Source organism: Saccopteryx leptura, chromosome 5 (genome assembly GCF_036850995.1).
Source record: "Saccopteryx leptura isolate mSacLep1 chromosome 5, mSacLep1_pri_phased_curated, whole genome shotgun sequence".
NCBI lineage: Eukaryota > Metazoa > Chordata > Mammalia > Chiroptera > Emballonuridae > Saccopteryx > Saccopteryx leptura.
The window spans coordinates 38,014,445-38,024,475 of record NC_089507.1 but is presented as its reverse complement, the minus strand read 5'-3'; the positions used below and the strand labels follow the sequence as shown (position 1 = coordinate 38,024,475).

General features: G+C 45.3%; 1 pseudogene; it reads left to right on the top strand.

The window, feature by feature from the left end:
• On the top strand, positions 1 to 9,484 carry LOC136406463 (keratin, type I cytoskeletal 18-like; annotated as a pseudogene).
• The last annotated feature ends 547 nt before the right edge of the window (positions 9,485 to 10,031 follow it).

The following is a 10,031-nucleotide window of genomic DNA, read 5'->3' as shown; positions in this document are numbered from 1 at the left end:
ATGGGACGCTATTGTGGGAAGCCAGAGCTGGTCCCGTACCTCAAGGAATCTTCCCTGAGGAGGTGATATTTAAAACTGTAAGCAATTCTGAGGAAAGTAATTATAGTCTGCTATTGCTTTTAAGTGATTCAGAAACTTAAACTCCATAGAGAGTGCATGTTTGGGGCATTTACAGAGAGTCTGCTCCTGCCTTTGAAAGGAGAGTTTCTGTGTCCCAAAGGAACTGTAATTGAATGATTATTGAATCAGAAAATGATTGAACACACTGAACTAAGAAACTGTTCTTGTTCCAAAGAGACAATTTTATTCCTCTAGGATTGAAATTTGAATGCAACCGAGACTCTTGACGTCCCCAAATTTTGTTCCTTTGTCATCCTGAGGTGAAGTTGATTTACCTCAGAGGGGAGATAAGAGAAACATGTGCTGTTGTCCAGCTCCCTGAGCTAATGTTTCACAGGCTGACAATAACTGAGTGATTGCCTGTGATTAAGCACATTTTCAATTATCCACTGGCTACATACAGCCTATGAGAGTATGCACTACACAGTAAAGATCCCAAGGCCCTTCGAGGAGCCCACAAGATAGTCCAAGTTTCTTGTTTTATGTGCACTTAGTTAATTATTGTATTGCTCCCTCAGTGTATTTATTCACTGTGTGGTATATGTCTCAATAGTTCATGTGGATTCCTCCTTGGAGAAAAACCAACTGTTGAGTTTTGGCTCTGCCCAGGTGTGATTTTAAACCACTAGAGGGCACACGAGGCCAGCTCAGGCTCTAGCTAGGTCCATTCTGGTGGAGTCCACAATTAGGGCCTGAGAGGAAGCCAAGTGTTCCCAAATGTTCTGGGGAGGAACCAGGACAGGAAATCTCCCTTCCCTTAGACTACCCAGTCACTCCTAGGAACCGATTCAGGTCCAGGCCAGCCCTCGACAAGCCTGAAATTCCACTTGGAGATCTGACTGTCGGGAGGCACCTCAGAACACTAAGGTGTATATGTCAGTGCAAGGGGGAGGGAAGGAAGGCGTGTGATACAATGAAAACTAAAGCCCGTTTCTATCCCCTACCAAGTGGCAGGCTCTGTGCTAGGTCAGCAGGTGATTTCAACATAAAAAGGTTGACGATAACATAAAGATATAAACAGAAAGCCATGAACAACAGAATCGGGGTGGTTTACCAAACTTCAGAGATTGGGGAAGGCTTCCTGGGGCAGTGTCTGAATGAAGGCTTGAAGAATAAGTAGAAATAACCAGGGAAACAGCTTGAGCAAGGCGCAGGGCCGGACTGGGGAGAGGAGGGCCCGTGCACCCCACCGGAGGCAGGGACTGGCGGCCCATACGCAACTCTAGAGCAGATTTGAAATCCAACAGGCCCTGGGGGACTTCAGAGAGATAACTCAGGACCTGAACTTAAGTTCAACTCAAATGAAAATGTCCAAAATTGGCTCCTGTAACAAATATCAGCCCTCAAAATGTTCAATCTGCATTGATTGCTAGAATTCTAAAACATTAAAACAAAAATCTTAGCTGCTGATAAAGAATGTCCTAGTAAGTTTTGCATTTATTACACACGCAGAAAAAGCAGTATTTTGACAGACTGTCCTGCCTTGTGGAGCTAAAGGAGTAGCTTTCTGAGGTTCCCCCATGGAAATAGCAGTCTTAAATCAGCAGGCACTATTGCAAATATGTCTTACTAAATCATTTTCCATGGAAGCCCTGTGAAAAACCTGATATAATTACTGTGGGTTAGCTCCATTATGTCTTTCTGGGAACATTAAGGCCAATTGAACCAAAGTGATTTATCCAACTAAAAGACATGTTTTTATATGGTTAAGTCATGTTACTACAGAAACCAGTAACACTTGGCAGATACATGCATACATCTTTTTTTGTGTGTGTGACAGAGACAGAAAGAGGGACAGATAGGGACAGACAGATAGGAAGAGAGATGAGAAGCATCAATTGTTTATTGCAGCTCCTTAGTTGTTCATTGACTGCTTTATCATATGTTCCTTGACCGGGGGGCTACAGCAGAGCGAATGACCCCTTGCTCAAGCCAGCAACCTTGGGCTCAAGCCAGAGACCTTGGGCTTCAAGCCAGTGACCATGGGGTCATGTCTATGATCCCACACTCAAGCCAGCGACCTTGGGGTTTCAAACCTGGGTACTCTGCATCCCAGTCTGACACTCTATCCACTGCGCCACCACCTGGTCAGGCCACGCATACATCTTTAAGAAGAATCTTGGTAGTTCAGATCTAATACCTACATCCATTCTAGTTGGTTTTAGGAATAATAGTGATGACTTCCAATCTTTGCATTTAATTCTCTACCACTAACCCATCTCCTACCAAATAAGGGTGCAATGGCATGATTTTATTTATAAAAACACATACATGAACATAAACTTAATTTAAGATACACTTAAATATTCCTTGAGATAATTAGGAACATACTAGACTATCATATATGCAAAAAGTAAGGAATAGCCTGACCAGGCAGTGGCGCAGTGTAGCGTTGGACTGGGATGCGCAGGACCCACGTTTGAGACCCTGAGGTCGCCAGCTTAAGTGCGGGCTCATCTGGTTTGAGCAAAGCTCACCAGCTTGGACCCAAGGTCGCTGGCTTGAGCAAGGGGTTACTGGGTCTGCTGAAGGCCCACAGTCAAGGCACATATGAGAAAGCAATCAATGAACAACTAAGGTGTCGCAACAAAAAACTGATGATTTATGCTTCTCATCTCTCTCCGTTCCTGTCTGTCTGTCCCTATCTATCACTCTCTCTCTCTGTCCCTGTAAAAAAAAAAAAAAAAGTAAGGAATGACTAATATAAATTCTGTCAAAGATTTCTGTGGGTCACCTAAATTTCCCAGTGACAGATTCTGAATTATATTTGACAGCTGTGGCATATGTAACTGCTGTTTCTGTAGTCCAAAACCAGTTGGACATCAGCAATTCATAAGGTTTAACCTAATACTAGCTTACTATACTAGTCTATTATTGCAGGTAGAAATTTACATTACATATCTATTCTACATACTTAATAAATGAAATATCTATAGCTTTGTGCCTGAATACTTAAGTTTTAGCCTGACATTTGAATGAGATTGAATGTATTTTTTTTTTAAGCAATTTAAGACTGCAGGCTCACACTTCAGATAGTGGTTATCTTATCAGCCTGTCTGAGTGCTGTTTGCTTTCCCTCAAGCCACCAATAAATAAAACCTGAGAAAGTGGAATTGGGCACTCCAGAGTTCCCTGCCCTCACCTCATCTGGAAGACAGAGGAGGAGCTTGTCTGGTGAGTGCTGCTTAATACAATGGCTTGCCACAATGACTGGTTACAATGCACAGCCCTCTCCATGAGTGTTACAAGTTTCATTCTAAAGCCATTTGACAAATACCTCATCCTTAAGTCACAATCACACATACCCTCAGTGGATAAATGCCAGCTACATCTATGTAAATAGTGGGTGAAAAATTAATATTTCAATTATCCTGATACTTTCAAATCCAGACAGACTACCGAAAGTACAGGTCACGTTTCCTTCCTTTCAGATTCTCTATTCCATTTTGGATGAGCCCATACTCCCACGCCATTTTCCCAGTGTTACTGAACGTGCTGGCTTATCTGACGCCCTTGATTCGTGGGCTGAAAGGGCAGCAGTTCATCACCACTGGACCAAACAACCTGAAAGGGAGAGGTTGACGACTTACTTGAGCTGGGGCCCGCCTGGCAGCCAGCAGTGTCTCCCCAGGGCCCTCATCATGCTGTTCACAGTTAGAAATAATCCGTGTAAACAGAATGGGGATAGAGTTGTTAGTCAAGAGACTCACCAGTAAATGCGGATTTCTTCCTCTAACTGGAGCAGGGAAGGTCTCATGTTCCTGTGCACTTTTTTTCTAGAATTATGAGTCACACCATATAAAGGCCACAAAAGTCAAAAGGGTTACTGAATACCTTCTCTGAGCAAGGCTGGATGCTTGCTAGGTTACCGGGAAGTGACACCATAGAAGTTACAAGAAATAGAAAGCTATGTCCCAAAAGATTAAAATCTAGTCATTAGGAAACAAACCATTAGCATATAAACAAAATCAGACAGTGATTTGGTGCCTGGGGATAGGCTGGAACAATGAGCATTTTTCTGGAAGCAGAAATTAGGTTCTTCACCAGGTCAGGATTCATGGGGGGGAGGGTGGGAGAGGGGATCACGGGAGGGGATAAGGACAGACAGGCAGGAAGGGAGAGATGAGAAGCATCAATTCTTCGTTGCAGTACCTTAGGTGTTCATTGATTGCTTTCTCATATGAGCCTTGATTGGGGGGGGGGGGGTGAACCTGGGTCCTCTGTGTCCCAGGCTGATACTCTATCCATTGCACCACCTCCTGGTCAGTCTATTTTCTTACTTGTTTGTTGGGCAGATAAAATATATTATGCTCACTTTGTTAAAGATGGCGCTTCCCACATGGAGGCCCATTGACCAGGTGATATTAATGTGTGTTGGGGCGGGCTGTGGGCAGGCAGGATCCTTGTAGTCTGGGGCTTGGTTTTGGGATTAAGCCTTTCCCACCCTTTTTGATGTGGGGTGGTACAATCCCATCATGCCTCAAATAAGTGACTTTGTATTAGAGACTTCCCAATTTTGTATATTGGATTAAAGGTTTTGATTTCTGCACTATGAAATGGGGGTAGAACGGGAGCTTGCTCTCTCGGTTCCTGGTATTATTAGCATTAGAGAGGAGAGAGCAGAGAGGAGAGCAGAAAAAGGCCACATGGAGGAGGCCAGGAGAAGCAGCCAAGATGGCGGAGTGCTGAGTGAGAAGCCAGTTTGTACAGAGTTTGTGCAGGGAGAAGGAAGGAGATGGGGAACAGAGGTGAATAAGTCTGGTGAGCTAGAAAGCTTTGATTCTAGGAAACTTGGATAAGTCAGTAGCTTTGTGAGCACTGAATGAGTGGGTTTTGGAGCCCAGTGTGTGTTTTTACTTGCCCGCCGGGTGCAAGCTAGGATTAAAGATAATGGCCCACCAGTTCTTGGCTCCATTGTTTCTTTACCGACTGTCCGAATCCAATACAAACCTGCATGGGCCAGGCTGCTGTGGTGGTGGCCGTGACTACTGGCTTTACATTGTTGATATCACAATTCCAAGGGTCCCTCTAAGCTGGGCATTACCTTTGACTAGCCCTTTGCCCTCCCCATCTGTAACTGTCCAATCCCTGAAGTCTTTTTTTGCATCATATTTTCCTTTCCTTCCCTCTTACCTCCAGGGTCCTATTTCAAGTTCTCAGCATCTCCCCTTCAGACTGATCACAGCCTCCTAAATGCTTTCCCCAGCTCTAACCTTCATAACTGCCAGAGGAATACATCTAAAACACAAATCTGACTGTGCTACCCAAGGCTCTACAGTGGTCCCCCAATAACTATATGATCCCGTTGCAGAATTCTTGGCCCAGCTCCAAAACCCACCATAAGGGGTCCCTAACTACCTCTCCTGCCTGGCCCTGGACACCTCTACCTGCACCCAGCAGCTCCAGTATCACAGTTCTGTCAACATCCTGTTGTTTGGGTCAGAACCTAGACAATTCAGAAAACACTCAACTTTCCCTTCTTCTTGTGTCTCTGGTGGTATTTGGGTTCCTTTCTTTTTTTCCTAGTAAAACTTTTTGTTTGTTTGCTTCCATCTATGATCTAAGGGAAGAAGATAAGAATTTTCTACTTTCTGGCCAAGAGAGATGAATGTAAGGATACCCTTGGCATCCTTCTAGGAGTTTGCTCGTCAGATCCAGGGCTAAGGAAGTGGGGAGGATTTGGAGGACAGACTGTGAAATTCTAGGAAGAGACTATCTCATTTTGAATGGGACTGTTCCCCCTTTTTCTGTCTATTTCAGGACTGACAAGGTTATAGGTGTTCTGAGTAATTCTGACCTTCTCAACTTCCCCTGGAATCACTTCACACCAACAGAGGTGGTGGGAAGTCTTGATTCACAAGGTATAGATTTCCCCCCAAACTTTATTTTTCCCTAATGTTTCCCATCTCAGGTAATGACCTCACCATCATCCTCTCAGTTGCCTAAGTTCCAAATCTAGGAGTTCACTTTGTTCTTCTTTCTCCCTTACCACCCGTTATTCAGGCCACTAGTGAGTTTTATGGATTTTATCTTCCAACAGTATCTCAGATCTGTCCCTTTCTCTCTATCTTCAGTGCATCCACCTAGTCCCAAGAGACTCCTGTTACCAGGTGTATGGCCAGTAACCACGGCCACCATCACAGCCACCTGCAAATGTGAACCACCGTGCAGGTTTGCATTTGATTCGAACAGACGGTAATGAAACAATGGAGCCAAGAACTGGTGGGCCATTACCTTTAATCCTGGCTCCTGCCCAGTGGGCGAGAAATACACACAGTGGGAAAACACTTTTCTTTCTATTCAGGGCTCCCAAAGCCACTGACTTATCTGAGTTTCCTAGAATCAAAGGTTTCTAGCTCACCAGCCTTATTCACTTCTATTCCTCATCTCCTTCTCTCTGTACAAACTGGCTTCTCCTTCAGCACTCTGCCATCTTGACTGCCTCTCCTCTGCAATGCTGATGACAGGATCTGAGCGAGAGTGCCCCTGGTTTGCCTCATTTTATAGTGTAGAAATTAAAGCCTTTAAGCCAATATACAAATAAGGAAGTCTCTGATACAAGGTCACTCATCTGAGGCATAAAGGGGATTCCTTATAAGAATGTATGACCCCACATCATGCAACAGTCAAGGGTGTGGGGAAAAGCCCAGTTATGAGAAGATCTTAGTATTAAAAGGGTGGGAAAGGCCTGACCTGTGGTGGCGCAGTGGATAAAGCGTCGACCTGGAAATGCTGAGGTCGCCGGTTCGAAACCCTGGGCTTGCCTGGTCAAGGCACATATGGGAGTTGATGCTTCCAGCTCCTCCCCCACGTCTCTCCTCTCTCTCTCTCTCTCTCCTCTCCTCTCTAAAAAATAAATTAAAAATAAAATAAATTAAAAAAAATAAAATAAAAGGGTGGGAAAGGCTTAGTCTTAAAACCAAGCCTTAGGCTATAAGGACTTTACTAGCCTCTCTCCCACACCCAATGTAAACTATAAGCGAGCAAACATATATATCATATTTACAAACTTATTTGACTAACACCAAGAATCACTTTTTAATTGCTTTTCTACATCTCGGGCCAATAGTCAATCCATTCTCCATAAAATATGGTGCTCTTTTTAAATACAAAGTCTTATCTTTTATGTAATTTAAATATGTATATAATGTTGAAATATTACATATATACAAAAAGAACACAAATCATAGTGTATATAACTCAGTGATTTTACATAAAATGAACACACTCATGACCACTATCTCAGAAATCTCCTCATGCCCCTCCCATACTACCCTCTTCCACAGATACACACTATTTTTTTTGTTTTTGTTTTTGTTTTTGTATTTTTCTGAAGCTGGAAATGGGGAGGCAGTCAGACAGACTCCCGCATGCGCCCAACCGGGATCCACCCAGCATGCCCACCAGGGGGCGATGCTCTGCCCATCCAGGGCGTCGCTCTGTTGCGACCAGAGCCACTCTAGCGCCTGAGGCAGAAGCCAAGGAGCCATCCCCAGCGCCCGGGCCATCTTTTGCTCCAATGGAGCCTCGGCTGCGGGAGGGGAAGAGAGAGACAGAGAGGAAGGAGAGGGGGAGGGGTGGAGAAGCAGATGGACGCCTCTCCTGTGTGCCCTGGCCGGGAATCGAACCCGGGACCTCAGCACGCCAGGCCGACGCTCTACCACTGAGCCAACCGGCCAGGGCCAGATACACACTATTTTAATTTCCATACCATTCTAACACAATGGACTGGTTTTACCTGCTTTAAAACTTTCTGTAAATAGAATCACACCATGTGTACTCTTCTGTATCTGGCTCTTTTCACTCAACATTTTGTTACTAAAATTATTCATGTTCTTGCATGTAAATTGCAGTGTGCTTATTCTGGTTTCTGGGAAGTATTGTATTATATGAATTCCCCACAATTTATGCACCCATACATACCCACTGTGCTGTTGCTGGCTACTGAGTATTCAATTTTTAGCTATTGAAAATAATACTGGCTGCTTGAGCCTGACCCTTGGCTTCTTACCTTTCTCTATGAAAAATATGAGAGCTTCAGCACCTGCTCCAGCTATCCCACAAACTACAGTCCCCAGACTCCACGCAGTCACCCAGCCAGTAGACCTGCAGGCCAGCTGCACGACCAACATTTATGCAGGCACTGGGGGCTCAGGGTCCTGGATCTCTGTGCCCCACTCTACCAGCATGTGGGGCAGCTGGATGTCTGGGGGCCTGACTGTGGAAGTGGCCAGAGATCTGGTGGGCATAGGGGGCATCTAGAGCAAGGAGACTATGCAATGCCTGAATGACCACCTGGCCTTCTACCTGGAGAGGGTGAGAAGCCTGGAGGCTGGTAATCGGAGACTAGAGAGCAAAATCCTAGAACACCTGGAGAAGAAGGAAGCCCAGGTCAGAGAATGAGGGCATTATTTCAAGACCATCAAGGACCTGAGGGCTCAGATCTTTGCAAGTTCTGTGGACAATGCCTGCATCATTCTGCAGACTGACAGTGCTCATCTTGCTGCTGCTGACTGCAGAGTCAAGTATGAGATAGAGCTGACCGTGTGCCAGTGTGTTGAGAGTGACATTAATGGGTGATGGGTCACTGATGACAGCAGCATCACTCAGTCGCAACTGGAGACAGAGATCGAGACTCTCAGGGAAGAGCTGCTCTTCATGAAGAAGAATCACAAGGAGGAAGTTAATGGTCCACAGAACCAAATTGCTAACTCTAAATTGACCATGGAGTTGAATGCCTCCAAATCTCAGGACCTCGGCAAGATCATGGTGGACATCCAGCCCCAGTATGATGAGCTGGCTCAGAAGAAATGAGAGGATCTAGACTAGTACTGGTCCCAACAGATTGAGGAAACTACCATAGTGGTTACCTCATAGACCACTGAGATAGGAGCTGCTGAGATGACACTCACAGAGCTGAGACGTACAGTCCAGCCCTTGGAGATCAACCTGGATTCAATGAGAAATCCGAAGGCAGGCTGAGAGAACAGCCTGAGGGAGGTGAAGATGCACTATGCCATGCAGATGAAACTGCTCAATGGGATTCTGCTGTGCCTGGAGTCAGACCTGGCCCAGACCCAGGCAGAGGGGCAGCGCCAGGCCCAGGAGTACGGGGCCCTGCTAAACATCAAGGTCAAGTTGGAGGCTGAGATTGCCACCTGCCGTCACCTGCTGGAAGAACGGGAGGACTTCCGTCTTAGTGATGCCCTGGCAACAGCAGCTTCATACAATCTCCATCCAAAAGGCCACCACTCGCAGGGCTGTGGATGGCAAAGTGTTGTCCAAGGTCAACAACACCAAAGTTCTGAGACATTATAGGCATGATAGTGGGGAAGAGGCCAATAAAAAGTTCAGAGATCATTGAACATTAAAAATAAAGGAGATTGGGTGTGGGAGACAGGCTGTAAGTTGGCAAAGTCATTCTAGCCTAAGGCTTAATTTTAAGACTAAGCCTTTCTCACCCTTTTAATACTAAGATCTTTTCAAAACTAAAATAGTAATAATAATGATAATAAAATAAAGGAGAAGGAGCCCTGGCTGGTTGGCTCAGTGGTAGAGCATCCGTCCAGTGTGTGAAATTCCTGGGTTTGATTCCTGGCCAGGGCACACAGGAGAAGCATCACCTGCTTTTCCCCCACACCCCCTCTCCTTTCTCTCTGTCTCTCTCTTCCCCTCCCACAACCAAGGCTCCATTGGAGCAAAGTTGGCTCAGATGCTGAGGATGGCTGCATGGCTTTCACCTCAGGTGCTAGAATGACTCCGGTTGCAAATGAGCACATGCCAGATGGGCAAAGCAACACCCCCTGGTGGATCCTGGTTGGTGCATGCAGGAGTCTGTCTCTCTGCCTCCCTGCTTCTCACTTCAGAAAAATACAAATAAATAAATAAATAAATAGATAGATAAATAAATA